The sequence below is a fragment of the Eumetopias jubatus genome, unplaced genomic scaffold (assembly GCF_037043125.1).
Source record: "Eumetopias jubatus isolate StellerSeaLion01/CBP00866 unplaced genomic scaffold, mEumJub1_p1.0 scaffold_17, whole genome shotgun sequence".
NCBI classification, from domain to species: Eukaryota; Metazoa; Chordata; class Mammalia; order Carnivora; family Otariidae; genus Eumetopias; species Eumetopias jubatus.
In genome coordinates this window covers 43,675,907-43,702,552 of record NW_028274823.1, presented here as the reverse complement: position 1 = coordinate 43,702,552, position 26,646 = coordinate 43,675,907, and the positions used below count along the sequence as shown (strand labels likewise).

Here is a 26,646-nt window from a genome sequence, read left to right as displayed (position 1 = left end):
TGAAGTGATTGGCTGTGACTGAGCATCACCTAGCTGTCAGGAGAGAGAGCCAAAGACCAAATTCCAACTTTACCATGTGCTAAGTATGTGACCTTGGTCAAATTACTAACACAGACACCAATATCGAGAGTTCTTCATTTTCAAAGACTCTTTCAAAGAAGAGTAAAGAGTAATCTAGTCCTGAGCCAGCCCTCCGAGGGTCATTAGCACCAAGATGTCCCCCCAGAACAATGTCTTCCATTAAGATTGAGTGTGTTCTGCCAAAGGGCTGCCAGTGTGGCCCGTCTCCGGTGAGAGAGGAGGCATCCAACTCTCTGCTCTTCGTAGATATTCCTGCAAAAAAAGGTTTGCCAGTGGTATTTGCTCAGCATGTGAGTACAGCAAGTGACCGTGAATGCCCCTGCCAGCTCCGTGGCCCTTCGCCAGTCAGGAGGCTATGTTGCCCCCATTGGAACACAGTTCTGTGCTTTGAATTGGAAGATCAGTCAGCAGTTGTCCTGGCCACAGTAGATAAAGACAAGAAAAACAATCCGTTCAATGATGGGCATGTGGATCCCGCTGAGAGATACTTGACTGGCCATATGGCTGAGGAGACAGCCCCGGCTGTTCTGGAGTGGCACCAGGGGTCCCTGTACTCCCTCTTTCCTGACCACTGCGTGGAAAAGTACTTTACCCAGGTGGACATCTCCAGTGGTTTGGATTGGCCCCTGGACCAAAACATCTTCTATGACATGGACAGCCTGTCTTGCTCCATGGGCGCCTTTGACTAGGACCTGCAGACAGGAAAGATCTCCTACCACAGAAGTGTTCACAAGCTAGAGAAAGGAGAACGAACCCGAGGGAATGTGCATTGATGCTGAGGGGGAGCTCTGGGTGGCCCGTTGCAGTGGAAGAAGAGTGATTTGATTAGATCCTGAGATGGGGGAAAGACTCCAAACCGTGAAGTTACCTGTTCAACTTCATTTTGCTTCAGAGGGAAGGACTACTCTGAAATGTCCTTGACCTCTGTCCAGGATGGAAGGGACCCCGAGGGTCTTCTGCTGCAGCCTGAAGCTAGTGGAATTTTCAAGATACCTGGCCCAGGGGTCAAAGGAATTCCTCCCTGTGCCTATGCAGGATGAGTGGCAGGCCTTCTTTCTACTGGAGGAAATTTTTTTTAAAAAGATTTTATTTATTTATTTGAGAGAGCACACAAGCAGAGGGAGTGGCAGAGAGAGAGGGAGAAGTAGACTCCCTGCTGAGCAGGGAGCCCAATGTGGGGCTCAGTCCCAGGACCCCGAGATCATGACCTGAGCTGAAGGCAGATGCCTAACTGACTGAGCCACCCAGACACCCCTAGAGGAACTTTTGAAGACATGTAGAAAATCCTTGAGCTAAAATTTCAGCCTAGTTACAAAAAAAAAAAAAAATTATTAGCGGCGTCCAATTTTTATTTACAGTTTTCTTTAAGATTTTATTTATTTGTCAGCGAGAGAGAGAGAGAGAGCACAAGCAGGGGGAGCAGCAGGCAGAGGGAGAAGCAGACTCCCCACTGAGCAAGGACCCCGATTTGGGACTCAATCCCAGGATCCCAGGACCATGACCTGAGCCGAAGGCAGACTCTCAAGTGACTGAGCCACCCAGGAATCCCTATTTACAATTTTTAAATGGTAGAGCATTTTAGTAAGGGGTGACAGATGGTTTTGATAACACACGACAACACCTTCTGCCAAGGTATTATAGAAATGTAAAGAATTGGTCAGCTGTCAACCAGCCTCTTGATTCTTTGCAATTGCTAGAAGGGGAGGGCAAGGGACCATATTCGTTCTGCATTCCATACTTATTATACATACCTAAAGATTCAAAAAACTAATAAATAATGGCCTAGTTAACAAAAATAATAGTCTAGTCCTTAAAAGCCTCTCAGATTATAGGATATTCTCTAAATTGTCTTAGTTTGAAAAACAAACTTTTGAAAACATTTTATTTTATTTTTTAAAATGGAGGCTGTCATACTTAAGAATAGAGAGATTCGTATAATTATCCCTCAAGTACTCATCACACAGCTTGACCAATTATTAATTGTGGCCAATCTTGTTTTCTCTTTACTGTCCCCCCAACACACACACACACACACACACACACACACACACACACACACACACACACTCAAGACTTCCTCTCTGTTTCCTTCTCAACCTCTGCTGTTGGATTATTTTAAATTAAGTTCTAGACATTATGTATCTAGAAGAAAAGGACTCTTTAAAAAAAAAGTTTTTACTTATTTAAGTAATCTCTACATTCCATGTGGGGCTTGAACTCACCACCCTGACATCAAGAGTCACATGCTCTTCTGACTGAGCTAGCCAGGCACACCAGAAGAAGATTCTTTTAACACAAACACCATACCATCATCTCATCTTTGAAAAAACAATTATTTGCGGGGCGCCTGGGTGGCTCAGTCAGTTAAGCTACTGCCTTCGGCTCAGGTCATGATCCTGGAGTCCCAGGATCGAATCCTTCATTGTGCTCCCTGCTCAGCGGAGAGCCTGCTTCTCCCTCTGGCCTTCCCCCCTCTTGTGCTCTCTCTCTCTCATTCTCTCACTCTGAAATAAACAGATGAAATCTTAAAAAAAAAAAAAAGAGAAAACAATCATTTGCTTAAAACATCTAATATCCAGTCGAGGATCAAATTTCCCTGATTGCCCCCAAAGGTTTTAGTTACACACTACATTCTGTGACATGACTCTTACATTTCTCTTAATCTATCAAAGTTCCCCTCTTTTTTTTAACCTAAGCAACCAGTGTGGATCCTTTGTCCATTACCTAATCAGTTGTGACTGTGTCACAAGTCCCAGGGTCATTTGCTTTTCCCACCCTTTAGTAGACAGTACTTTGGGCGTCCCCTCGGTGCTACAGCAGCTTCACACCTCTGCAGAGCGGCCAAGTGGGTCCCCATTTCCACCCACGATAAGTGCACCCCATGCAAACCAATTTCCTTGAGATCTTCTTGATGGTAAGTAGGGAATTGGAATTCTCGAGACTTTCTGGTTTTGTTGTTCTCAAGAAATGCAAGAAACCTTTTGGATGACTCACCAAGAGGCTCGAGGGGACATCAAAACACTGAGGTCATTTCACAACATGTGGAATGGATAAAAGAGAAATTTATAGATTGAGATTTTACTTTATAAATATGCATGTAAAAATATTAATAGTTAAGATAATAAACTAGATAAACACAGGCGTAACAATTTCTTCTACATCTCAAAGGTTTTACACATTCACGATAAGCAAAAGTTGGAAAAATTGAGATATTTTGATAAGAAGTTGCCACGCATTGGGTTATATATGGTGCTTTTTCAGTTACAAAAGGAGACTCATTTCCTCAGAAGACTCTCACTCCCCTTTTCCTTCCACATTTTATTTTATTTTTTTTTTACTTTGTGAAGTCACTCCTCTTTCCGTTGCTCTTCATTAGGTTTCCCACTTCGACCACAAGGAGAACTTTCTGGATATGCTCTGGATTTGGTCCTTGGTTACTGACCAGCCTCAGGTACCCCTGGCTGTGCCCCCTTTTACCTGAAATTCTGCTGGCTTCTTGCTGATACAATTCCCCTAATTTTATACACACTCCATGATACATGGGGGTGATTGCTCAAGGGCAGAAGATGAGGCAAACACAGCTCCCAAAGACCTCCAACCTTGGGAGCTGGGGAGTTAATTTCCTTGCCATCATCTCCCTTGGCCTGGAAGGGTAGTCCAGTGGCTTCTACTTGGCAGTTCCTATGACGAGACACTGACTCTTTAAGCTCACGGCAGCTCCGTGGCAATCAGTCCAGTGCATCTGTTCTACCTACACATTCGGAAACCGGGAACGTGATCCTGATGATTGTTGCTTCACATAGCCTGTTGTTGACCCTGGTCAAAGCTTCAGGTGTCACCTGATGCTGTCAAGGCCCTGATTGGTGGGCCAAGTTGGTGGTCTGAGTATTAAGGAATGAGTTCTATCTTAGAGGGAGGGTCAATGGTAACTGAAAGTTTGTGGGGATTCCTCTTTACCTGGCACAGTTACCTGGCAAAATTACACCAGAGGTTTCTTGGTGAAAGACTAGGAGGAAGGTATATAATATACAGTTGAGCTGTGAAAGTTGGTCAGGGGCCTCTTAAGTATGGAAATGGGCCTACCTGGGGCTGCAACTCTAGTAAGGTTGGGCCTCTACTCACCAGACCTAGAGAACAGGTATAGTTCATATGCCATTGGATGATGCCGTTGGATATTTTCTGCTCTCTACTTTAGGGCACCTGGTGTTTGCCCTTCTTGTCCCCTTGTGCTTGGGTAGGGAACTACCTGGCTACTTCTGGCCAATCAGTTCTGATCAGAGGATATGTGCCACTTCAGGACCTAAACATCTAATTGCCAATTTGTCACCTTCCAGAACAATCCATCTGCTGGTGAGTCTGGCCATGTTCAAGATCATGGCTGCTCCATCAGCCTAGATCACAAAGCGAGAAAGTCAAGTGAAAGGGGCCCAGGAACCAGTAATAGACATACAGCATGAACAGGAAGAAAGTTTTGTTATTCTATGTCATTAAGATTTTGACATAATCTAGCATAGTTTGTTTTGCTTTTTTATTATTATTACTCAAAAAAGCTTCATTTTAAAATTTAGCTTTCTAAAAAAAAATTAAAAAAAATAAAAAAATAAAATTTAGCTTTCTGACTCTGAGCTTGTGCCTTCAACACTTTCACAACGATTTTCTGCTTCTCAGGAAGGAAAGCACGCTTGATCCTGTCACACACACACTTAGCACACAAGGAGCCACTCATAGGCCCTGCTGACATGTTTTTTTGTTTTATTTTTTTTTTAAAGATTTATTTATTTATTTGAGAGAGTGAGAATGAGAGAGAGAGAGAGTACATGAGAGGGGAGAGGGTCAGAGGGAGAAGCAGGCTCCCCGCTGGGCAGGGAGCCCGATGCGGGACTCGATCCCGGGACTCCAGGATCATGACCTGAGCCGAAGGCAGTCGCTTAACCAACTGAGCCACCCAGGCGCGCTGTTTTTTTGTTTTAGACAAGCTTATAAGAATGGTAGGCTTCACAGCACAAACTCCTCGAATTTGGCCTGGGCATACGCCACACATAGATTTTGGTACTTTCCTGACCTTCCTGGTACAAAGGTAAATGATTCTCTTACCAGGGGTTCAGGACTGCCTAGTTTTGTTAGAGGCTGTCTTGTAGGACAGCTTACGATGGTAGGTCAAACAATGGACCATTCTGAAAGCCTACAGATGTGTTCCCAAGAAGAAAGTCAGCATACTTTGACACGGAAACTGATGTTGAGAGATGAAGTGTGCCTTAACAAAGCCTGACTTCTGTGGCCTTGACTTAGGAGTCAACTGATGGGGCTAGAAAGCTGATTGTGGAAGCTGTTTCACACTGATACTATTGAAAAAAACCACACCTACAATTACTTGGAAGGTAGATCGTGAACCTAGTAAGCTTGTAGCTCCAGAAGAATCTAAAAAACCAAATGTTAGTAGCTTGTGTTGGTTGGTATTGACTGCGTATGGCAAGATACTTCAAGAAAGAGACATTCTCAGGGAATAATGGACTGATTTATTGTCATTGGGATGGGAGGGAATAGAAAGGGCTTTGGCAGTCTTGCTTCCATCCGGAGGCCTCTCCCTTTGGCTTGTAGATGGATCATCATCTCCCCTTTGTTTTCATGAGTGTGTGTGTGTGTCTGTGTCCTAATTGCCTCTTCTTATATAGACACTAGTCACACTGGACTAGAGTCCACCCCAATGACCTCATTTACCCTTAATTATCTCTCTTTTTTTAAAAAAAAAGATTTATTTATTTGAGAGAGAGAGAGAGAGCATGCACAGTGGGGGAGGGGCAGAGAGAGAGGGAGAGAGAGAATCTCAAGCAGACTCCTTGCTAAGCACAGAGCCTGACATGGGGCTCGATTTCACGACCCTGAGATCATGTCCTGAGCTGAAATCAAGAGTTGTATGCTTAATCGACTGAGCCACCCAGGTGCCCCTTAATTATCTCTTTCAAGACCCTATCTCCAGGGTGCCTGACTGGCTCGGTCAGAGGAGCATATGACTCTTGATTTCAGGGTTGTGAGTTTGAGCTCCATGTTGGGTATAGAGATTACTTAAATAAATAAAACTTAAAAAAAAAATTAAGACGCTGTCTTTATTCTGAGAGTCTTGGGGGTTAGGACTTGGACATATGAATTTGGGGTGAGGGTGGTACAATTCAGCCCACAATACCCTCCCGCCAAGCTTGATGGGTTCAAGGTACCTGGGATTAAATAGATAGATGGAGATGAGAAGAAAGAACTGTGGGAATGCTTTTCAGCATGGCCAGCAAATTCTTATTGGCTTCTGAATATTGTGGTTGATACAATTTAGAGACTCTAAATCTCATTATCTTCCACTTACAAATGTCAAGTTTTGTTCTTGAAGGAACTTAAACCACAGCCAGATCATTTTGATCCTATGAAGGCTTGGTTTTAGACTTTTTAGAGTGGGTCTATTTCAATTTTGCCCTTAGTCCTAGGGTGTAGTCCTTGGTTCCAGGAAGTGGTCCTTACTTTTAATGTGTGGACCTTCTGGGGTTTCAATGGAAAGCCAGAATGTTTACTAGACTTTTCTAACTTGACAGGATTTGAGCTCCAAATTTTTCTTTCTCTAGCATTGGACCACAGTTGAAATTTCCACTGAGCTTTTGCCTTCCTCTGGATTCCTTGGAATCCTGTCCTGTACATGGGCAGTGCAGGAGTCAGCCAAGGATTTCAGAGGAGTTTGTACACAGATCTTAGGGTTCTCCCTCTGGTGTGCTCTTCTCTCAGGGGTTCCCCCCTCAATGTTAGATGCTCCGAGGCCCTGACCTCTGATTCCTCAGCGGGGTATGTTGGCTTTTTTCTGCTTGAGATCTATCCCCACCCCCTTTTCACCCACACCTACTCCACCCCAGCCCCCCTCTGCACAGACTGAGTGACCTGGGAGAAAAGCTGAGTAAATGGGGATCTCACTCCATGTTCTTCCCTTTTTTCAAGGATCATAACCTCTCCAGTTTCTACCTACTTTTGTTTGCTCTCAAATACTTTCAAACAGTTGGCTTTTAAAAATATTTTGTCTGGAATTTAGAATTGTTATCAGCGGATAGTTAGTCTGATACAAGCCACCATTACTAATTAGAAATGGAAACTCTTGAAGAGTTTTAAGCCTGCTCATTGCTTTTTCTTTTTTTAAGATTTATTTATATTAGAGAGAGAGAGAGAATGTGCACTCGCACTCAAGAGTAGGGTGGGGAGGGGCAGAGGAAGAGGGAGAGAAAGTCCAAAGCAGACACCTCACAGATAGTGGAGCCTGACCTGGGGCTTGATCTCATAGCCCTGAGATCATAACCTGAGCTGAAATCAAGAGTCGGATGCTTAACAAACTGCCCCACCCAAGTGCCCCTAAAAAGATATTCTTTTTTTTTAAATATTTTATTTATTTACTTGAGAGAGAGAATGAGAGAGAGAAAGCATGAGAGGGGGTAGGGTCACAGGGAGAAGCAGACTCCCCGCTGAGCGGGGAGCCCGATGCGGGACTCGATCCCAGGAGCCTGGGATCATGACCTGAGCCGAAGGCAGTCGCTTAACCAACTGAGCCACCCAGGCGCCCCTTAAAAAGATATTCTTGCGCTCCGTCACCACCGCCGCCTCCGCCCGCGTTGCAACCATGCCGCCCTACACCATTGTCTACTTTCCTGTGCGAGGGCGCTGCGAGGCCATGCGCATGCTGCTGGCTGACCAGGGCCAGAGCTGGAAGGAGAAGGTGGTGACCAAGGAGCGCTGGCTGCAGGGCCCGCTCAAGGCCTCCTGTCTGAATGGGCAGCTCCCCAAGTTCCAGGACGGAGACCTCACCCTGCACCAGTCCAATGCCATCCTGCGACACCTGGGCCGCTCCCTTGGGCTGTACGGGAAGGACCATCGGGAGGCAGCCCTGCTGGATATGGTGAACAATGGTGTGGAGGACCTTCGCTGCAAATACGTCATGCTCATCTACACTAACTACGAGGCAGGGAAGGAGGAGTACTTGAAGGCACTACCAGAGTACCTGAAGCCCTTTGAGACGCTGTTGTCCCAGAACGAGGGGGGCCACGCCTTCATCGTGGGCAACCAGATCTCCTTCACCGACTACGACCTGCTGGACCTGCTGCTGATTCACCAGGTCCTGGACCCCAGCTGCCTGGACTCCTTGCCCCTGCTCTCTGCCTATGTGATGCGCCTCAGCGCCCGGCCCAAGCTCAAGGCCTTCCTCGCCTCCCCCAAGCAGGTGAACCGCCCCATCAACGGCAACGGGAAACAATGGGAGCTTGTGGAACCCCCCTGTGGGATGCGGGGGCTGCCTTCCTTCCTTTCTCCAGGACGAATAAAATTTCTAAGCAAGAAAAAAAAAAGATATTCTTGCATAATTTCTTGGTTGGTTTGATTTTGCTCTTTTGTTACGGCTATTTTTTTTAAGATTTTATTTTTAAGTAATCTCTACACCCCCAATGTGGGGCTTGAAAACCCACAACCCTGAGATCAAGAGTCATAGGCTCCACTGACTGAGCCAGCCAGGTGCCCCATGGCTGATTTTTTTTTTAAACCACTAAATCTTTCCTCTAAGATTTGCTCTGAGATTTTTGTGAAAGCGACCTCTCTTTTTAAAAGAGGTCAAAATCACCGATTTAGATGCTTAACATCATTTATTGAATAATCTATCCTTTTCCCAGAATTTAAAAGTGTTGCCCTGTCACATATACATGACTAGATGTGTGGGTCTGTTTCTGGTCATTTTTCTGGTTTCTGTTGCATTGATCTGTTTATTTATCCCTCTGCTAGTCTCATAGTATTTTATTACAGTAATTTTCTGGTACATATTTTGTTTATATCTGGCAAGACAAGGACTTTTCCTTATTCTTTTTTTCTTTTTCCCAAAATTTCTGTTTGCATGTATTTCTTCTTGCAGATGACATTATCAGTCAATCCCTCGGGTTATAAAAACTACGTTTGAGTTTGTTCCTACTGCAGTGGTTCAGGCAGCAAAACCTCTCCAATGGGGTTGTAAACTGCTCTAAGGCACCTGCTCACCTTGTTTAGCCGCGGCGGCAGCCTCCGAGGCCCAGGGGTCGCTAAGGTTGGACAGATGCGCGGGTCCGGCTGGAGGGGGGCCTCGGCAGCGCCTGAGGTTGCCACGAGGCCCAGGCGGCGGTTGGTGGCCTTCCCCGAGGGCTGCTCTCAGGCTGCGTGCGGGAGCGTCTGGTGATGGACGGGAGCGGGCCTCCTGGGTCTGTGCGCGCTCGGTCCTTGCTCTTGGGGGTGCCCTTTGGGCACCCCGGCGGCGGGCTCGGCGTTAGCGCTGCATCTGGATGGGCGCCCTCTGCTCCCTGGGGCCTGAAGGCTGGGCGGCGGTGGCATCGGGCAGCGTCAGGGCTGCAAGGTGCTGAACGAGGCTCCCCCAACGCCAGGGGCCGTGGGTTCAATTAAAATCGGGACCTAGAGACAGATCTCAACTTACTGTTATTACTTAATATTGTTTACAAGAGTCAAACAGAAAATGAGAAAGTGAAATAACTGGTATGGACATCTGGGAACAAGAAATGAAGTCATCTATTTCTCAGGTAATTGGAAAACCGAAGAGACCTTGGTAAAAAAAAAATCTGGAATAGGTGAGTTTGGGAAGTTTGCTCAATCAACCTAAACAATGCCAAAATCTATGGCTTTTGTCTCCTCTAGTAACAAGAACCTTCATAGATTAATTTCACAAGAAAGCTACTAACTTATATTTTAGACAAACTATAAGATCTCGGTGGAATATGGAAAATAAGATCTGACCAAATGGAAAAGCCTAACAATGATGGGAAACTAAAAAATAAATGTAATTAAAAAAATATTTTCCATTGAATGCAGTTCCAGCAATCTCAAATAATAACGATTTTCTGCAGAAGGAGAAAGATTTAATAAAATAATCTTAGAGTTTATCTGGAAGAATAAATGTCCCAAAGCAGTCAAGAAATAAACAATGATAGTGAGGTAAGACTTAGCTTACCAGACATCAGAACATATTCTAGAGCCCCTCTAATCAAATCAGTATGGTGTCGCCATGGGCATAGATACATGGATCAATAGAACAATTAATTAGGAAACCCAAAAATGCATTGCAACACCCATGAGAATAGAATATATAACCCAGGTGGTAGTTCATTGTGGTGGGATGAGAAAGGTGTATTATTATTATCCACCTTTGCTCCTGGAACATCTTTAGTTCCAGTTCAGTGGACCACATTGGAGGAATGGCTGAGCCAGCCAGGTGGGACCCTGCTGCTGTCCAGGTGTACCTGCTCAGTGGCCTGCTAGGCCCTCTGCTGCTCACTGACCTCAGGTCCATGTCCCTTGACAGGCAACTCCTTCACTCCTTCTCCATATATGTGATACAGGCCTCCATTATAGACCTTACCTCATTGTGCTGCCCCTCTCTCCCACACAGGGGAGGCCCTCCAGGGTAGGGTCATGCCTCAGTCAGTGCTGCAACCTCAGTGAGCAGGTGATGCCCAGTGCAGAGGAAGGCACAGTGAGGAAAACTACACAAAAGCAAAGTGGGGGCCCTGGTGGGCGGGGAATGCAGCCTCTGGTTCTGGTTGTCTGTTTCTGTATAACAAGCTACCCTAAAGCCTAGAGGCTTCAACCGACAAACACTTTATTCTGTCTCACAATTCTGTAGGTCAGGAATTGGGGCAGGGCTCTGCTGCGCGATGTTTTTGTACACAAGGTATGAACTGAGGTCACTCAGTGCTATCTAGCTGGCAGATGGCAATGTCCAGAGTAGTTTCCCTCATGTGCCTGGCACCTGGCAGGGATGGCTGGAAGTCTGAGCGCTGCTGGGCTGTCAACTGAAGCTGATTGATGTGACTTTTCCAGTGAGGCAGCTCCAGTCATCAGACTTCCTGCAAGGCAACTGGAGCTCCCCACACAGAGTGTTCCAAGACACAGGAAGTGGAAGCTTCCAGGCTCTTAAGGCCTGGGCCCAGTCTGGTAGACCCTGAATCCCACCATATTCTACTGGTTAAAGCAGTCACAGAGCCTGCCCAGATTCAAGGGCTGGGGACACATCTCACCTCTCAAGGGGAGGAGTGTCAAAGAATTTGAGGCCATCTTGAATCCACCACACCAGCAAAGCTTACTGAGGATACCCCTTTGAGTTAGGGCAGCCGGAACCATGGGAATCACATTCTCAACCTGCATAGTTCTCATCTCCAAAATGTCTACTCTTGCCCTCCGGGCCATGGAAGGATCTGGGAGTTGTGCTCCAACTCTTTAAGGCTGCCCCACTCAGGGGCTCACCTCTCCCCTTCTGGCCTACCACCTCCTCCTCTGCGGTCTCAGGCCCTCCCCAGGCGCTTCCCAGAACCTCCTCATGTGAACCAGGGGTTACAGAACCTGAGTGGGTATGGGGCCAGACACGCATCTCTGATGCAGGGGTGTCTTTTTCTCCTGTAGCTGCTGAGAAATGCTTATGCTAGACCTGGTCTGTGCATCTCCCTAGATTTATTTGATCATTGTCTGCCTGATATTACAGGTGACCCTTCTAGAGGACCACCTGGTACCTCCCCATTCTTGAGGCACAGGGAAGATTTGGATCTTTAATTGGAGGGAGTTTGCTGAGCTGGGCATAGCCTTCTGGTGCGGGCCTCATCTGCCTAGTTCCCCCCTGACCACCTGGCCTTGTGGCACACCTGGCCCCCACATTCTTGCTGCTTGTCTCTTCCTCCTGTCCTGGAGCTTGTCCCCACTGGGGTGCAAGCAACTGCAGACCCACTTGGCACCTGTGCATGCATATTGGCCTTCAGAGCTATGGGCTGCAAGACAGCAGATGGCGTGGGCCACTGGCTTCTGTCCCCTGGCTGGCCTACCCCACAAGCTGCAGCTCATGCCAGAATGCACCACCACAGCCCCGGGATTCAGCTCTTCTGGTTCCTACTGGGGCCGTGAGGGGCACCACACATATGAGCAGGGGTAGAAAGGCCCCTGGGGCGGGCACCCAGTAAACTCAGCAACTGGGAGATGGGAGTGTTTTTTCCCCTTTTGTTCTCTGAGGCAGACTCCTTGATGTTATGGTGGTTCATACAGCCCTCTTCAGACGTCTTTCGCAGCCAAACAATCTCTGTGCCTGTTACAGAGCTGTGGTCAGCTCAGCCAGCCCTCCCTTAGGCCTTCCCTCTCTTTTGCCTGCCTCACTCCTGCTTCCCTGGGATTCACTCCTCAAAAAGTGTTAGCATCTAAGCTTTTGCCTCAAATTCTGCTTCCCAGGGAATGCAGGCTAAGACAAAGCTCATTTTTCACACTTGGTGTCACAAACATCCTGTGACATCAGTTCTTATCAACCAAAGTCACTTAGCACCTCCTCCTGTTTGTTGGGCACCAGAAGAGACCTTGGGGACATGGTGGCCAACACAGCAGATACAGTCCTGGCGCCCAGAGCCCTTGGGGTGGGGGAGGTGCCAAGGGAGATGAGGGGGACAAACATCCCACTGTATAATAGAAGTAGAAAAAGTAGGAAGGGCAAATCTAGAAGACTTAGGCCTTTATGTCTATTAGTGGTCATTTCTAAAACCTGTAAGCTGGGGAAAGGGAGCTGTGGCTAAATTCATTAGAAATTCTTGTTGCCAGATAATCTCTTTCCTGAAAGCCTGTGGGAATGGGTGGGCTGCAGGGCTGGCCAGGTGAGTACTGGCAGTCGTCTCAGAAGGTGCTGGCCAAGGCTCTTGAGTCACCAAGGTGTGGCCAGCTTGACCACACAGGCTGGAGGACAGGATGTTCTGGTGGAATGGAGAGAGGATGACCAATTTGGAATGTTAAAACTGCGAGGGGAGGAGACCCTCCCTATCCCCTCAGAGGGTGGACCAGAAGTTGGGAATCCATGTGTAATGACCTCTGACCCTCCTTCTCATTCTGGGACTTGGTGCATCACCGAACACTAGTCTTTTGGAGAATTTCATTCTAGTTACTTGCTCAATGCAGAAGGCATTTTTGGTGCTCTGCCCAGGTCCTGAGGCCACCACTCACCAGTCCTGTGGACCCATCCACCCCCTTCTAAGGGCTGACATCTGAGAGTTCTTCACCCTGGAGGGAACCGGAAACGCTTGGGTGTTTAGGTACCTGCAGGGTAGCCCATAGTAAAGAATTGCTAGCTCAGCTCTGCTGTCTTGAGGTTGGCTTAAAACCCAGGCATAACTTACACTCCAGAGTTCCCATCAGCATCAGGTGGAGGCTAGGACTTTGCCTGACATGACACCTTTGGCTGCCTTTTCCATTCCCTACTCTGTTCACACTACTTCCAGGTCTGGCTGAGCCCTTCCCACCCTGACATTTCACTGTTCTTCAATTTGAAGTCCTGGGAACTCGAAATCAAAAGAGGCAAGAGCATCACGTGGGTGACCCTCAGGAGCTGGCCAAGAGCGGCCCTGCTCCTGGGGCTCTCAGCAGGTGGGTAGGGGGCAGGATCCTGTGGCTGGCATGGTGAGGTGAGGGCCTACAGGATAGCAGCTACAGTCCTTCCTCTTTGAAAGCTGCAGGGGTATAGGAAGGAAGTCTCAGGAGAACCTTTCCTGGGCCTCACCTGGGTCAGCCCTACCCAAACACAGCACTGTTGCATGGTTCCATCAGGAGCCAGCTCTGAGCACAGGATGGCTGAGGCCGGGCCCGAGAGCAGGGCAGAGGGAAGGAACAGGACTGTGGGGAATACCTATTCCTTAATGGACCTCCCAGAGAGCTCCTGCTGCTGTGACCTTCACTGAGGCACATAAGTGCTCAGGTAAGAACCCCCACACTTTTGGGGGTGCCTGAGGCCCAGCTCTGAGGGGAGGCTTTGTCACTCCTGATACCAGTTTCCTCTTCAAAGCCTCACCCTGCCCCCAGCTCCTGTAGACTTCTGTCTTTGTGTCCTCAGCAGGCGTTGGACCCAGGAGGACCAGGGGGGAGCCCTGTCCCAACTGTGGGGCTCAGAGATGTCCAAGTCCTCGCACCCAGGACCCCTGGATTCTAGTCTCTTCCTGCACTGGCCAGAGGCAGGAACAGCAAAACCTGTAATGGAGAGAAATGCAGGCCAGCTATCTGCCATGAGGTTGAAAACAAAATAGTCAGGGATCCCCAGGCCTGGATTTTTTTTCATGGGGACACATCACTTCTATTCAACAAGTCTAAAGATCAGAAACCTGAATCCAAAGACACTCCAGCTCAGGGCTGGGCTGCTGGGGAGAGGGATTTGAAGTCCTATTATGCTTGTCAGTTAGATCTGGAGTTGGCAGGGTAGGGCATATATTAGAAACTTAGGTTTTTAGGCTTAGGGTTCTGTAAACTCAAATACTGTTTTTCCTTCAAGTCCCCACATTAAGGCAGTTTGTTCTCATTTGTGCTTTTCTGTTCAGTGCGGTCTAGGCTGGTGCTGCACACAGGAGTGGCCATGCTGGGCATTGCACTGGGGAGGGGAGGCTGGGGACGGTGGGGGAGGCCAACCCTCAGAGCAGGGGTCCAGATCCCTGACCAGGCCTGCACCCCAGAATCCCGCCACAGGAACTTTGGGAAAATAAGCCTCCAGAAGGACCACGCCGATGTACAAAGATGCTTACGGAGAGACTTCCAGGTCATGGGTTGCAATAGTCAATTAAAACTTCCTCATAGATATTCTCTCCCCTGGTAACTAACAGAGTCAGCTACAAAATATATAACGAAATTCCAGCCTTTTGAATAATTAATCAACCGTTTTTAGAAGTGAGAGCAGAATACAGCTGTCCTCGCACAGATGGGCAGTGCCTCAGTCTGGGGCTCCTGTGCCTCTTGTCAGCCCCTGCCTCCACTCATGCCCTCTCAACCTACAGAGACGGGGAAGAACATAAAACCTCCAGCCTCGTAGGGCACCTCGGAGCAGAAAGCAGACCGGGGACTCCCGATCAAGATGGCAGATGGATCAGTGTATCTAAGTTGGCTGTCTCTCCAAAACTTGCATGAAAGTCATAGTAAAGGGACATTTGAAAGGCATAAACCCCCAAAGACGGGGAAGGAGAGGAAACCACATGATCTGGAACCCAGAAGCAGAAAGATGAGTGGAAACTGACTCAGTGGCCCCGAGAAAGCCATGTCCTAAGCCGGCAATGGGAACAACAATGAACCACCCATAATCACTCGATTACACGGAAGACGTGGGGCGAGGGGGGAGGCCAGCGAGGGGATCGCAGGATGGTGTTAGGAGCCCTTGGCATCCTCCCCACTCTGCACAGCTCTCCCCCCATCAGAGTCGAAGACTGCAGGGTCTCCAGGGTGAATGGGGGAATCTCTGCGCTGGGGGCTGGGCATCAGGCAAAGGAACTGGGCTTGGAGGTCCTGAACCAAAACAGGGGGCTGAGTGAATACTGAGATGCCTCTCTCCCCCCACCAGCCCTCTTCTCTACTCGGCTCCTCTCTGGGAAAACTGATGTCAGGGGTCCTCCAACAAATAGCCCAGCCAGATCGACCTGTGGAGAAGTAGGGTTGAGGAGCCCCACCCAGCCTCCAGCTTCTTGGAGGCTCGCTCGGGAAGGGGTGCAGCGCCCAGCTTGGGTTCCTCTGAGGTACCCTGGAGGGCTGTCAAGCAGCTCTGTGACATTCTTTCTAGATTGTGGGGTCCCTTAAGCCTCTTGGCTTCTGCTCTGGGGCTTTAACCAACAACAGGAAAAGTCTCTTTCCACATCCTTCTAAACAAGATTCAGCAGCATAATCTTTTTTTTTTTTTTTTTACAAATATGGAGATAGCTAGCAGAAGAAATACTAGGGGATCGAAAATGGTTGCTTCCAGGAGGTGGAACTAGGGAGTGGGAGGGATGGGACAAGGGACTATTTTTCATATAAGCCTTTCAGTATGATTGATTTTATTTTATTTTATTTTATTTTATTTTATTTTATTTTATTTTATTTTATTTTATTTTATTTTATTTTAAGTAGGCTCCACACCCAGCACGGAGCCCAACATGGGGCCCGAACTCACAACCCTGAGATCAAGACCTGAGCTGAGATCAAGAGTTGGACGCTTAACCGACGGAGCCACCCAGGTGCCCCAGATTTCATTTTTAAAGGATGTGTTGGTATCCGTTAGATCACACAAATAAAAACTACGAAACAATCCCAGGAATTCCTTTGCCCTGGCCTGTCCTCAGGGATTTGTGGGGCAGGGGGAGCCTCACTCCTCAAACCTGTCACATGGTTACTCACCCTGCCACTGTTGCGGACACAGAGTCCCGAGTTGGGACAGGTGGGCAGGGGTGGTCGGGGTTGCTGCTGTGAAATCGTAGGCTTACCAGTCCTTGGGGAGAAGCTGTGAAGTTTTCGCTCTCAGAACTGCATTTCTGAGAAGCTTTTAGATGATGAGGGAAAGGCCAACTCCCTGGTGGAGATCACAGCCTCTTGGAGTGAGAAGAGCAGAGGGGCCGGCCGGGCTGGAGGGTCTGTGCTCTGGGGCATGAGTGTGGGCCTCCATCCCGTCTGTGTCCACAGGCAGTGAAGGGAGGAGCCCCAGGCTCTGCAAGTCAGCCCTGTTCTGGGGTCCCACCCCTTACTCTCCACATCACCTCCCACCTCCGTCCGGCCCTCTCTAGAAGGCCTAGCATCTTCCTGGACCTGCAGCGAAGGCCACTTCTGGCTCTCCAGGGAGGTCCTGCCCTGAGTACAGCTCACTTGCTCCGAGTCTATCTCGAGGGCAGGTGTCACACACTGGGTCCCCTCATCTCTGGGTGGCCGAGGCCTCCTGCAGACTCTGTCCCCATGGGGTGTTGGTCAGCTCTGCTGATCAATCAAAGGAATCAAAGTTTATCTGAGGAAAGGGGAAGGCAGGACTTACGGCCGGACACCAGGATTCAGGAATTGGGATGGATGGTGAGGCTTGGAGGCCAGGCAGTTCTTGCCTGATTCCGGCTGCCTCGGGGGACCCAGGCAAAGCTAAACAACCAGGCTGAAGGATCCAGGGGCTTGTCACAGGCAGGTGTCTCCCAGTTCCTAAGACCTCCAGGCAGCCTCTGTGGAGTACTCAGGGGAGGCCACCTGCAGCCCCGCACAATTGTGGCTTCCACATCTTGATCTCTGAACACCTGCCTCAACTTCTACTCCACAGTTCTTAACCTTTGTGCCAGGGACCCCTTTGGAGTCTTGTGCAGCCTATGGGGCCCTTTCCAGGAATGTTGCATAAAATGAATGCATAAAATAAAATACACAGGATTATGAAGGAAACCACTCCCAGCGAAATATTATCACTAAAATATTAAATAAATAAGTTTGTGATGGAATAACATGCATGCTTCTTCATTAACGAATCAACAAGATCTGGCGGCAAGTGTATGCAGGGCCTGTAATTTTGAAGTAGCGAAGAGCAAAACCAATATTGTGCCATTGTGCAACATTCCTACCGCCATAGAAAAGTAACGGTGATTTCCACTGGGGACAGAGTCACAGGCAATACTACTGTTGGGGTTTTATCCACGCTCATAATAAAGGAAAATGCTAAATTTCGGCAAGAGGTTCGTGCAAACAATATCACTTTTTTCTCACCCAAGTTCATGGATGCCCTGAAGTCTACCTGCAAACCCCAGGCTAAGAACCCTGCCTCTTCTGCCTGGCTTCCAGAGTTCGCGGCACTGCTCATCACAGCCCTTGCCAGAGGGGCTCCTCTCATGTGCCTCTCTGCCCCTGGGCACCAGGTACTGGACCTCTCATCACCAGCCCTTTACAGGCGCTCAGGCAGGTCTGGTTGGAGACTGAATTTGGAAAAGTTGGAAGAGTCTGCTCCTGGCCCAGGCTGCAAAGCCACTGCATCGTGCAGAGCAGACAGAACTGGAGCTGAAGGGATGGGAGTGAATGGCGGGTGGGGGGACAGGGCTCCCCTATGAGTCCAAGTATGTGTATGGAAGTCATTAGCATAAAGATGTAGGTCTGGTGCCTAAGGCTTTGTGTTAGGCAGTGTTTTTAAAAATCCCAGTGCTGGGGTGCCTGGGCAGCTCAGTTGGTTAAACATCTGCCTTTGGCTTAGGTCATGATCTCTGGGGTCCTGGGACCGAGCCCCATGTCGGGCTCCCTGCTCCGCGGGGAGTCTTCTTCTCTCTCTCCCTTTGCCCCTCCCGCTGCTCATTCTCTCTCTCTCTCTCTCTCTCCCAAATAAATAAATAAAATCTCTAAAATAAATAAATACAAAATAAAAATCCTGGTGCCTAGGCCATATACCCCAGGCCAGCTGAATCACAGTCTCTGGGGGTGGCCTCCAGGTGATATAATTTTTAAGCTCCCTGATGATTCTAGGGTGCCTTGGGGGCTGGATGTGAGGGCATGGGACAGAGTGGTGGGCCGGAAGAAAGAGAAAAGAGGCCCCAGAGGCTCGCAGAGGTCCACTGTGAGCTGCCTGGGAGCTCTGTCCAGAGCCTCAGCTGGCCCAAGTGGGAAGGGAGGATGGGAGAAAAGACTGGGGTCCCCGAAGAGCCCCGAAAGCAGAGGGTGCCAACCATCACCAGTCCCTGACTTTGGTTGCCTGAAACTGCCAGCAATTCCTGGACTTAGCTGGTCTTCTGAGAAGAGAGAATGAGCACCTGCTGTCCCAACCCACTGCCCTGCCAATAACCAACCCCCATATTCCCTGCAGGTGGAAAAGCTGGGGCCTCTGGACACAGTGGGGCTGGCTGTTCTCGGGCAGGGAGCTCACACTCGCACCAGGAACTCTCTGGGAAAAGGAATGTGGTCCCCACACCTGCCTTGCCTCTTGCTATCCTTCTGCTCTCTGACCCAGAGGGCTTTGGGCGGGCCCGTTCTGCCAGAGTGGGCCGTGAGCCTGACAAGACCTGCCTTAGCCATCTCAATCCCTCTGCAACCAGGTAAAAGGATTAGGGGCTCACATTGCTGAAGTCGGCTGTGTTCCAGGTGGGTGATTCATTTCTCTTGTCAAATTAAAGCATTGCATCCAATGAAGCATCACTATCTCCATTCTATAGATAAGGAAGGAGACTCAGAGGGCAAGATGGAGCCAGCCGAGGTCACACAGCTCCACAGGGTGGCACAGTCCTGGCTGACCCTGGTGTCCTTGTGGGGTGGTATGGGCATTTGTGCTGCTCAAACATCACAGCCCGGGGTGAAGCCAGGACTCACCCTTTCCTGCTTCGGCAGCCCCGGTAAGCTTGGGGCTCTGACTATGGGTGAGGCAGCCTAGGGCACTCTACACACTTTCTTATGAATAACGCAGGTTTTAACACCCCCATTCAATGGAGGAGAAAATGGAGTCTCAGAGATCATAGATCTTTGTCACTTCCAGATCCTGAAAGCAGATAGGGGTGAAGCTGGAAGGCCAGCGGAGGTCGCCTGACCTGCCGGGCAGGCATGAGAGGGAATTTCTAATATTTATAATAATGTTTACAGCTTTGGGAATCCCCCTGCAAAGGTAACAGGTCCACAGTCACAACAAAAGACAAAGCCAATTCAAGTTCAGGGATTGCATTCAGAAATCTTCCAGGTCCACTCATGCAATGCTCAGAAATCTGAGGGCTTATGGGGTACTTTACTCACTGAGAAGGAACCCAGACATGCGTCACATGCTAGAATTGTTCTTCACGGAGCACATCTCTGAGGTCCGTATAGATTTCCATCCTGCCCCATCCTTATCCCCTATGAGCAGTCAGAAATTGCTCTGGGCTGTTAGAAATCAAAGCAGATGCTTTCCTCCCTTCCTGTTCCCCTCAGACAAATGCTCCAGTTTGTAGGGGTGAGCTCAGGATCTTGGTTAAGATCAGTGAAAACACCATGAGGAAGAAAATTGTTTCTCCTGCTATTCCAGCATGTTACCAAAACGTCAAAAAAAGTATATAGTCCCAAGGTGGTTCAAGCCGCTGTCTGTGTGTGCCAGGTAGGGTGTTCTGTGTGCCCCTAGGAAATGTCAAAGGCTCTAGGGAATCAATCTCGTGGTTGAAATCTGGTAGCAAGTTCTTGCTTTCCATGGCCTGCTGGGCGTGCCCAAGGTTCGTGCCTCTCTAGGGTGTGTAATCAGTTTTCAAGTTAAAACTTTATTCTTGGGGTGCCGGGGTGGCTCAGTCGGTTGAGCATCCAACTCTTGATTTTGGCTCAGGTCATGATCTCGGGGTCATGGGATCGAGCTCTGTGTCAGGCTCTGAGCTTGGAACAGAGTCTGCTTGGGATTCTCTCTCTCTCTCCCTCTGCCTCTCCCACTGCTTGTGCGTGCTCTTTCTCTCTAAATAAATACATAAACAAATCAAATCTTTTTAAAAAGTTTGTTCTTTTGGTCTTACTCATATTTTTCTTGACTTTCTGTTTCCCTATTCCTCTCTTGCACTTGTTAACCGGCCCTGACTCCCCTCGACAGAAGCTTCCAGCTAAGGGGAGGAAGAAGCTAGGTTCTGGGGTTGATGGTGTGTGTGTGTGTGTGTGTGTGTGTGTGTGTGTGTGTGTGTGTGTGTGTGTGTGACTGTGTCGTTCCCCTTCTGATAACACAGCTAGGGTGCCCATGGCAGCCACTATAACTGATGCTAACCCAGGGCAGAGCACACGGTAGTTGTTTAATAAATGCATGGTCCTTGGATGGGTATGAAGTCGGAGCCCCCAGACTGGACTCACTGAAACGACACACATGGACCAGGCAGGATGGGCAAAGGAAACACCTATGGAGGCCCTGGGTCAGGACCCCAGGCCAGGAATGTGGGCATCGGAAGGTAGCAAACCCAGGCGCCACCATAGGTATTCCTGTGGGGACAGGAAAGGGACCCAAGTGCTGTGGAAACTCTGTCCCACGGCTGTGCCCCGGCTGGTCCCCCTTTTGGTTATCATAGGGCGCGCAGGAGGCAGCTCAGTGGGAGCACCCCCGAATGGGGAGTAAGGGTGGGAGGAGCCACAGAGAGGTGGGCCACAGGGACCAGAAGGACCCTTGGATGCCTCTGGGGACATTAGCAGGACCACAGGGCTACTCGGCTGGCTCCCGAGGGGCAGGCCTACCCTGGGTGGGGGGGACGTGGATGGTACTCAGAGCAGGTCGAAGGGCAGAGCTGTATCTGCTGCTCTCTGGCAGAAGACAGCAGAAGGGCAAGATTTTCTGAATTTCTGAGTTTATGCCCCCCACCCCACCCCAGGCCATGGGACAGAGGGCCCTATCCTGACAGGGTTTGCCTGGAACCCAGCAGGTTGCAGGTGAGGGGGGCCCAGGTGAGCGGCTGGCTGGGTGCCTACAGGAATACGCTCATTCAGACATTTAATATTCCCTTGGCAACAGCTTCTGGGAGTTTCCCAGGAGTCTCCGGGTAACCAGATAGCCCTTACCAGCCCCAGGACGAGGAAAGTGATCCCTAGCAGTGAAGAGGATGGGAATGGCATGGGAGAGGCATTACAGTGCTGCCCGCTAGGCCAGGTCACAGAGACCGGCTTCCCTGGCCCCTGGTGCTGTGGCCAGAAAGACAGAAACGCAGGGGCCACGGACCTGTCCTCCTGGATTTTCTATCAGCTTTTTTTTAGATTTTAAAAGTTTATTTCTCAGAGAGAGCAAGCACAGGCAGGGAAAGCAGCAGGCCGAGGGAGAAGCAGGCTCCCTGCTGAGCAAGGAGCCTGACGCGGGGCTCGATCCCAGGACCCTGGGATCATGACCTGAGCTGAAGGCAGACTCCCAACCGACTGAGTCACCCAGGTGCCCCTCTATCAGCTTTTCTTATAAGAGCTTTCAGGACTTCTCTACAATGGACAGGAATTCTGGGGTTCAGAAGTAAGTGAAGTTGGCTTCAGGGCCCTGTGAACAGTATCTGTGACACTGGTTGATTCTAGTCCCCCAACAAGTGTGGGTTGTGTTGGCTTGTGCCTAACTGCTGCCTGATCTAACGTAAAACACCATACCCCTGCCTCCCTGGCCCCTCGGCTATGCAGACACCCAGGCCCTCTATGCCGCCCTAGGGCAGCTCTTAGGCCTCCCACTTCCTCTGTCCCTAGAACTCCCCTGAGGGTGAGGGGCCTGGAAAGCTCTCCCCACCTGCAGCCAGGCCAGTGAGGGGTGAGAGGCAGGCAGTGCAGAGGTGTAGGCGAGGGCTCCAGGTACCAGAGTGTACACTCAGCCCCTTCAGCTCTCCCGCACGGTGGGTGTGTATGTGGAGGGGGAGTGAGTGGGATTGCCCATAGACTCCTAGGCCATGCTGAAGAGAAGGGTGGCCCCGGGCTGGTCCAGGGGAACCCAGAGGCTGGCCAGGCAGACAGCTGCCACCACTACCCACCCAAGGCTCAGGCCACCCTCCACAAGCAGCTTCTGGGGAGGGGTCACAAAAAAATCAAGGATCTAGAGCACCTACAGGTGAACTGGGAGGGCTGACCTGCTGGCCGGGGGGTTGAGGGGGACCCACACCGTCTACTGGCTACGGAGGCAGGTTGGGGGCGGGGTGGAGGGGTGATAACCTGTGTGCACCATTGCCCTTCCCTACTCTGCTCTTTGTCTATCACCCCCTCCTACCTCTGGCTTCCAGGCAGCTTTGGCCATTGGGAGGGAGGTGCAGAAGACAGGAGACCAGAGAGGAGAGAGCGGGAGTTCACGTGTCACATTCAGCTCACCGTGGCATCTCTGCCAGCAGCCATGTCCCCACCAAGGCTCCAGCTCCCCGCTGTGAGCACCCTCTCTCTGCAGCAGCCTGCTGGGCAGCTCTAGCCTCTGGAGTCCCAGGACCCACCTGCTGGGCAGCTCTAGCCTCTGGAGTCCCAGCACCCACCTGCTGGGCAGCTCTAGCCTCTGGAGTCCCAGGACCCACCTGCTGGGCAGCTCTAGCTGCATGGTCTGGTGCATGCATCTGGAGTGGTCTGCATGGTTTGGTGCATGCATCTGGAGTCCCAGCACCCACCTGCTGGGCAGCTCTAGCCTCTGGAGTCCCAGGACCCACCTGCTGGGCAGCTCTAGCTGCATGGTCTGGTGCATGCATCTGGAGTGGTCTGCATGGTTTGTTGCATGCATCTGGAGTCCCAGGACCCACCTGCTGGGCAGCTCTAGCCTCTGGAGTCCCAGCACCCACCTTCCTCCTACCACCCTTCCAGCCTCGGACTTGGCAACGTGGCAACTCTTACCAATCCCTGGGCTTCCTCAGTGTCCCCCTCAGAGCAGCTTCTAGCACCTGTTACTTGGACAGCACCTTGAGACGCAAGGACCGGGGAGATTTTTATTTTCCTGAAATGACGTGCAGGCACGTGACTCCGGCCACAAAGATGAAACACACAGAAACACACAGACCTATTTGTGATCCAGGGAGGGAGAGGACACAATCAGTTGATGATCACTATAAGTGACACTATTAGTGAGTACTCCACAGGATGGACGGGAGGCTGTGAATAGCTGGGTCCTCAGGATGGCTTCGTTGACACCTTGATGAGGTGGTGTTTGAGCTGAGACCCGGAGAAGGGGCGCAGAAAGTTTTCAGGAGCAGTGCATGAGCAGAAGCTGGGTGACAGAGGGACTGGGTGTGTTCTGCGGACAAAGAGGAAGCCAGCCTGGCTGGAGCACCGTGAGGACTCCCTGGTGAGTGAGCCCAGAAGCTCAGGCACCAAGCTGGCCCCTCCTTGCCCAGCAAGAGGGTCTGCACCTGAACTCAACTCCCCGTGTGATCAACTCTCCTTCCCCCATGGCCTGAATCTAGCTCCCAGGAGGGTCTTCAGGTACCGGCAGCTGGCCTTCTCAGAAACTTCCCTGCTCAGCAGGCAGCCACACCCAGACTGCCTGGCACCTGAGCTTGGCTGCTCCTTTCTGAAAACGGCTGGTCTGGTGCATGCATCAAAAAGGGGCATTAGCGGGGTGATGGCAGCTTGGTCCGCATGCACATACATCGAGGCGGTGGGGTAGAACAGGCCCCTTCTTGCTGACCGTTGGTAGTTTAGCTTCCCCAACAAAATCTACTTCTTATTCCCCTGTACTGGGGGACATTGTGTTACTTTCCTTTACCTCCTCGCCAAACCGGGCCTCTACGTCTCAAGAGCAATGGAAGCCGCCAAAGCGTTTAGCATGGGGTTATCTGACTACGTGTTTCCAAATGACTTTAGGGCTGCAGTGTGAAGAATGGGCTGTAAGGAGGGGGCAAGAGAAAGGGGGAGGCATGAAGAGAGGAGCCTTGTGTGGGGATGGCAGTTTGTTATCAGCTCGGGGGCCCTGGGGCCACCGAAGCCCCCAGAGCCAGAGGCTGGCCTTGAACATCCACCTGCCCTCGGCTCCTGGACTGGGAGAAGAAGAGATGCCAGGCCTGCCTCCAAGGGGAGTGGGCACTAGCCAGGATGGGAACCATGCGGGGTTGGAGGCCTCCTTCCCCGTTTGTCCATGTGCTGATCCCTGGGTGGAGCGGGGCCCCTGAGACCGTCGACAGGGAGGCCAGGAAGCACATGGAGAGGTTGGGCTCCGCTCTGAGCCAGGCTTGGAGAGAGACCTGACGGGCAGAGTGGAGAGCAGAAGAGGGGCTCAGAGGTGGGAATGCAGCTGGGCACATGCAAAGTCTGAGGAGAGTGAGAGAAGGCCAAGGGCTCCCCCACATCGGACCTGTGACTTATAACTAGGACAGCTGGGGCAGTGGTGCGCCCACAGGGGACAGTGAAACGCTGTGTCCTTGGAGGCTGAGGCTGCCCGTGTAGCTCTCCTGACTCAGCCTGGACTGCAGGCTCCCAGCAGAGCAGAAGTTGGGTGCAGAGGTGTGGAGTGTGACAGTCGTGGTGCGCCCTCCCCCAAAGGGTTGCAGCACAGGAGGAGGTGATGGGACATCTCAGCATCACTTCCAAGGGTGGCTGTATGTCAGCCACGGAGAAGGACAATATAAAGGGATTCAATTCCTTGGGCCTTTAGGAGTGGCTGTGAGGCCTCTGGTGCCCTGGGTGTGGCCCCTTCTCGTCTGCCCGCCCAACAAACCCTTCTGAGAGCTCCTGGTGCTAGCTACTTCACCTGCTTCTCTCCTAGTTATCAGGTTGGAGGGTGAGAATAGGACATTGAATGGGACTTTGTGTCCGCTCAGAGCTGCTCCCAGCTCAGGTCAGCAGGGAAAGCCTCATATTCAAAAGCCAGCAGTTGGTAAGTCCACACCGGGCATTACAGGAAGAAACAAAGCCAGGGTCCAGCCTCAGCCAGCACCCAAGGTGAGCCTCTGTGAGCTAAGACCTGAAATGGAAGGTCTCAGGAGGAAGTGTGTCTGAGCCACGGGTTGGCGCCTGTTGGGAGATGCAGTTTCTCTCTCCGAGTGTGGGTGCTCCCACCCCCTGGCCCAAATCTGGGGCTCAAGGAGAACTGTTTGTAGAGACTGGGGACTGTCCTGGAGCAAGAGTTGGTATATGTCTCCCCTCCAGGGCTCCACCAATCTCTGCGCCGTGTCTTAGGACATGCTCCCGAGTAGGACGTTCTGGAAGCCAAGTGGACCCCTGCAAAGACCGCTCAGCTGCTGTTCCCTCCAGCTCTGGGGCTTTTCCCTCCTGCTGCCTCTTCCAAGAGTGGATGGAGGTGCAGGCCTGGGGGGCCCCCCCACCTCTGACATTCACTCATCTCAGCCAGGCCTGCGTTCCTAGCTTTGTATCTGGTGGTTTTCTTTTTTTCAATCTTTATACTTCAGGGCGCCTGGGTGGCTCAGTTGGTTAAGCAGCTGCCTTAGGCTCAGGTCATGGTCCCAGGGTCCTGGGATCGAGCCCCCCATCGGGTTCCTTGCTTGGCGGGGAGTCTGCTTCTCCCTCTCCTCCCCACTCGTGTGCTCTCTCTCACTATCTCTGTCTCAGATAAATAAATAAAATCTTAAAAAGAAATAAAATCTTTATACTTCAATAAAAAAGTTTATTATCAAAAGGCAACAAACAAAAAAAATGCCTTGTGATCTGACCTCACCCTGATTGTGTAATATCACGGCACACCCTCTTAGCTTCTTCATCTCTGCGATGGGTGACCAGCCTTGGCCCTGCGGGGGTGGCTGTGAAGATGGGATGAGCTCGTGCAGGCTGAACTGAGGGCCAGGCGCCCCGGGGAGAGGGTGAAGCTGCCCCCTGGACAGCCGTGGGGGTTACTGAGGGCAGGAGAGGCTGTTCTTGATGAGCTCGGGGGAGAAAGAGGGCTTTGTCAGAGGGGAGGACAAAGCCTTCTGCCCAATGTCTAGGAGCCCAAGCACGACAGTCTCCCCTGAAATACACACACACACATTCACACTGACACACACTCTCATACTTATGCGCGCGCACGCACACACACACACACACACACACACACACTTTCACACATGTGCGCCACCATCATCAGGCCTTCTGTGGACAGACACCCAGGGACCTCTATCTGAGGGAACCCGCAGTACTGAGCAACTGGGCATGTGCACTCCCAGCTCTCCTACTTAAAGGTGAGGACAGACCCCGTGGCTGTGAGTCGCCATAGCTGTGACACTCGTTCCTTTGTGCTTCACTGGACAAAGCAGTCATCAGCTCCAAGAGTAGCTCCAGGCTAGGACCACGCCGGACGCAGGAACAGGCGGCCAGCAGAGCAGGCAGGGGTGCTGAGGACGGAGGAAGGTCGGGAGGCCGGGCACAGCTAATATCCTGAGCTCCCTGTGTCCTGGGCTTCTCAGTGGGCTCGAGAAAGGACTACCCCACCTCAGG

General features: G+C 50.8%; 3 pseudogenes; 2 read left to right on the top strand and 1 right to left on the bottom strand.

The window, feature by feature from the left end:
• The first annotated feature begins 230 nt into the window (after positions 1-230).
• On the top strand, positions 231-1,121 carry LOC114205149 (regucalcin pseudogene; annotated as a pseudogene).
• Positions 1,122-4,355: 3,234 nt separating this feature from the next.
• On the bottom strand, positions 4,356-5,254 carry LOC114205434 (large ribosomal subunit protein eL34 pseudogene; annotated as a pseudogene).
• Positions 5,255-7,686: 2,432 nt separating this feature from the next.
• On the top strand, positions 7,687-8,473 carry LOC114205433 (glutathione S-transferase P pseudogene; annotated as a pseudogene).
• The last annotated feature ends 18,173 nt before the right edge of the window (positions 8,474-26,646 follow it).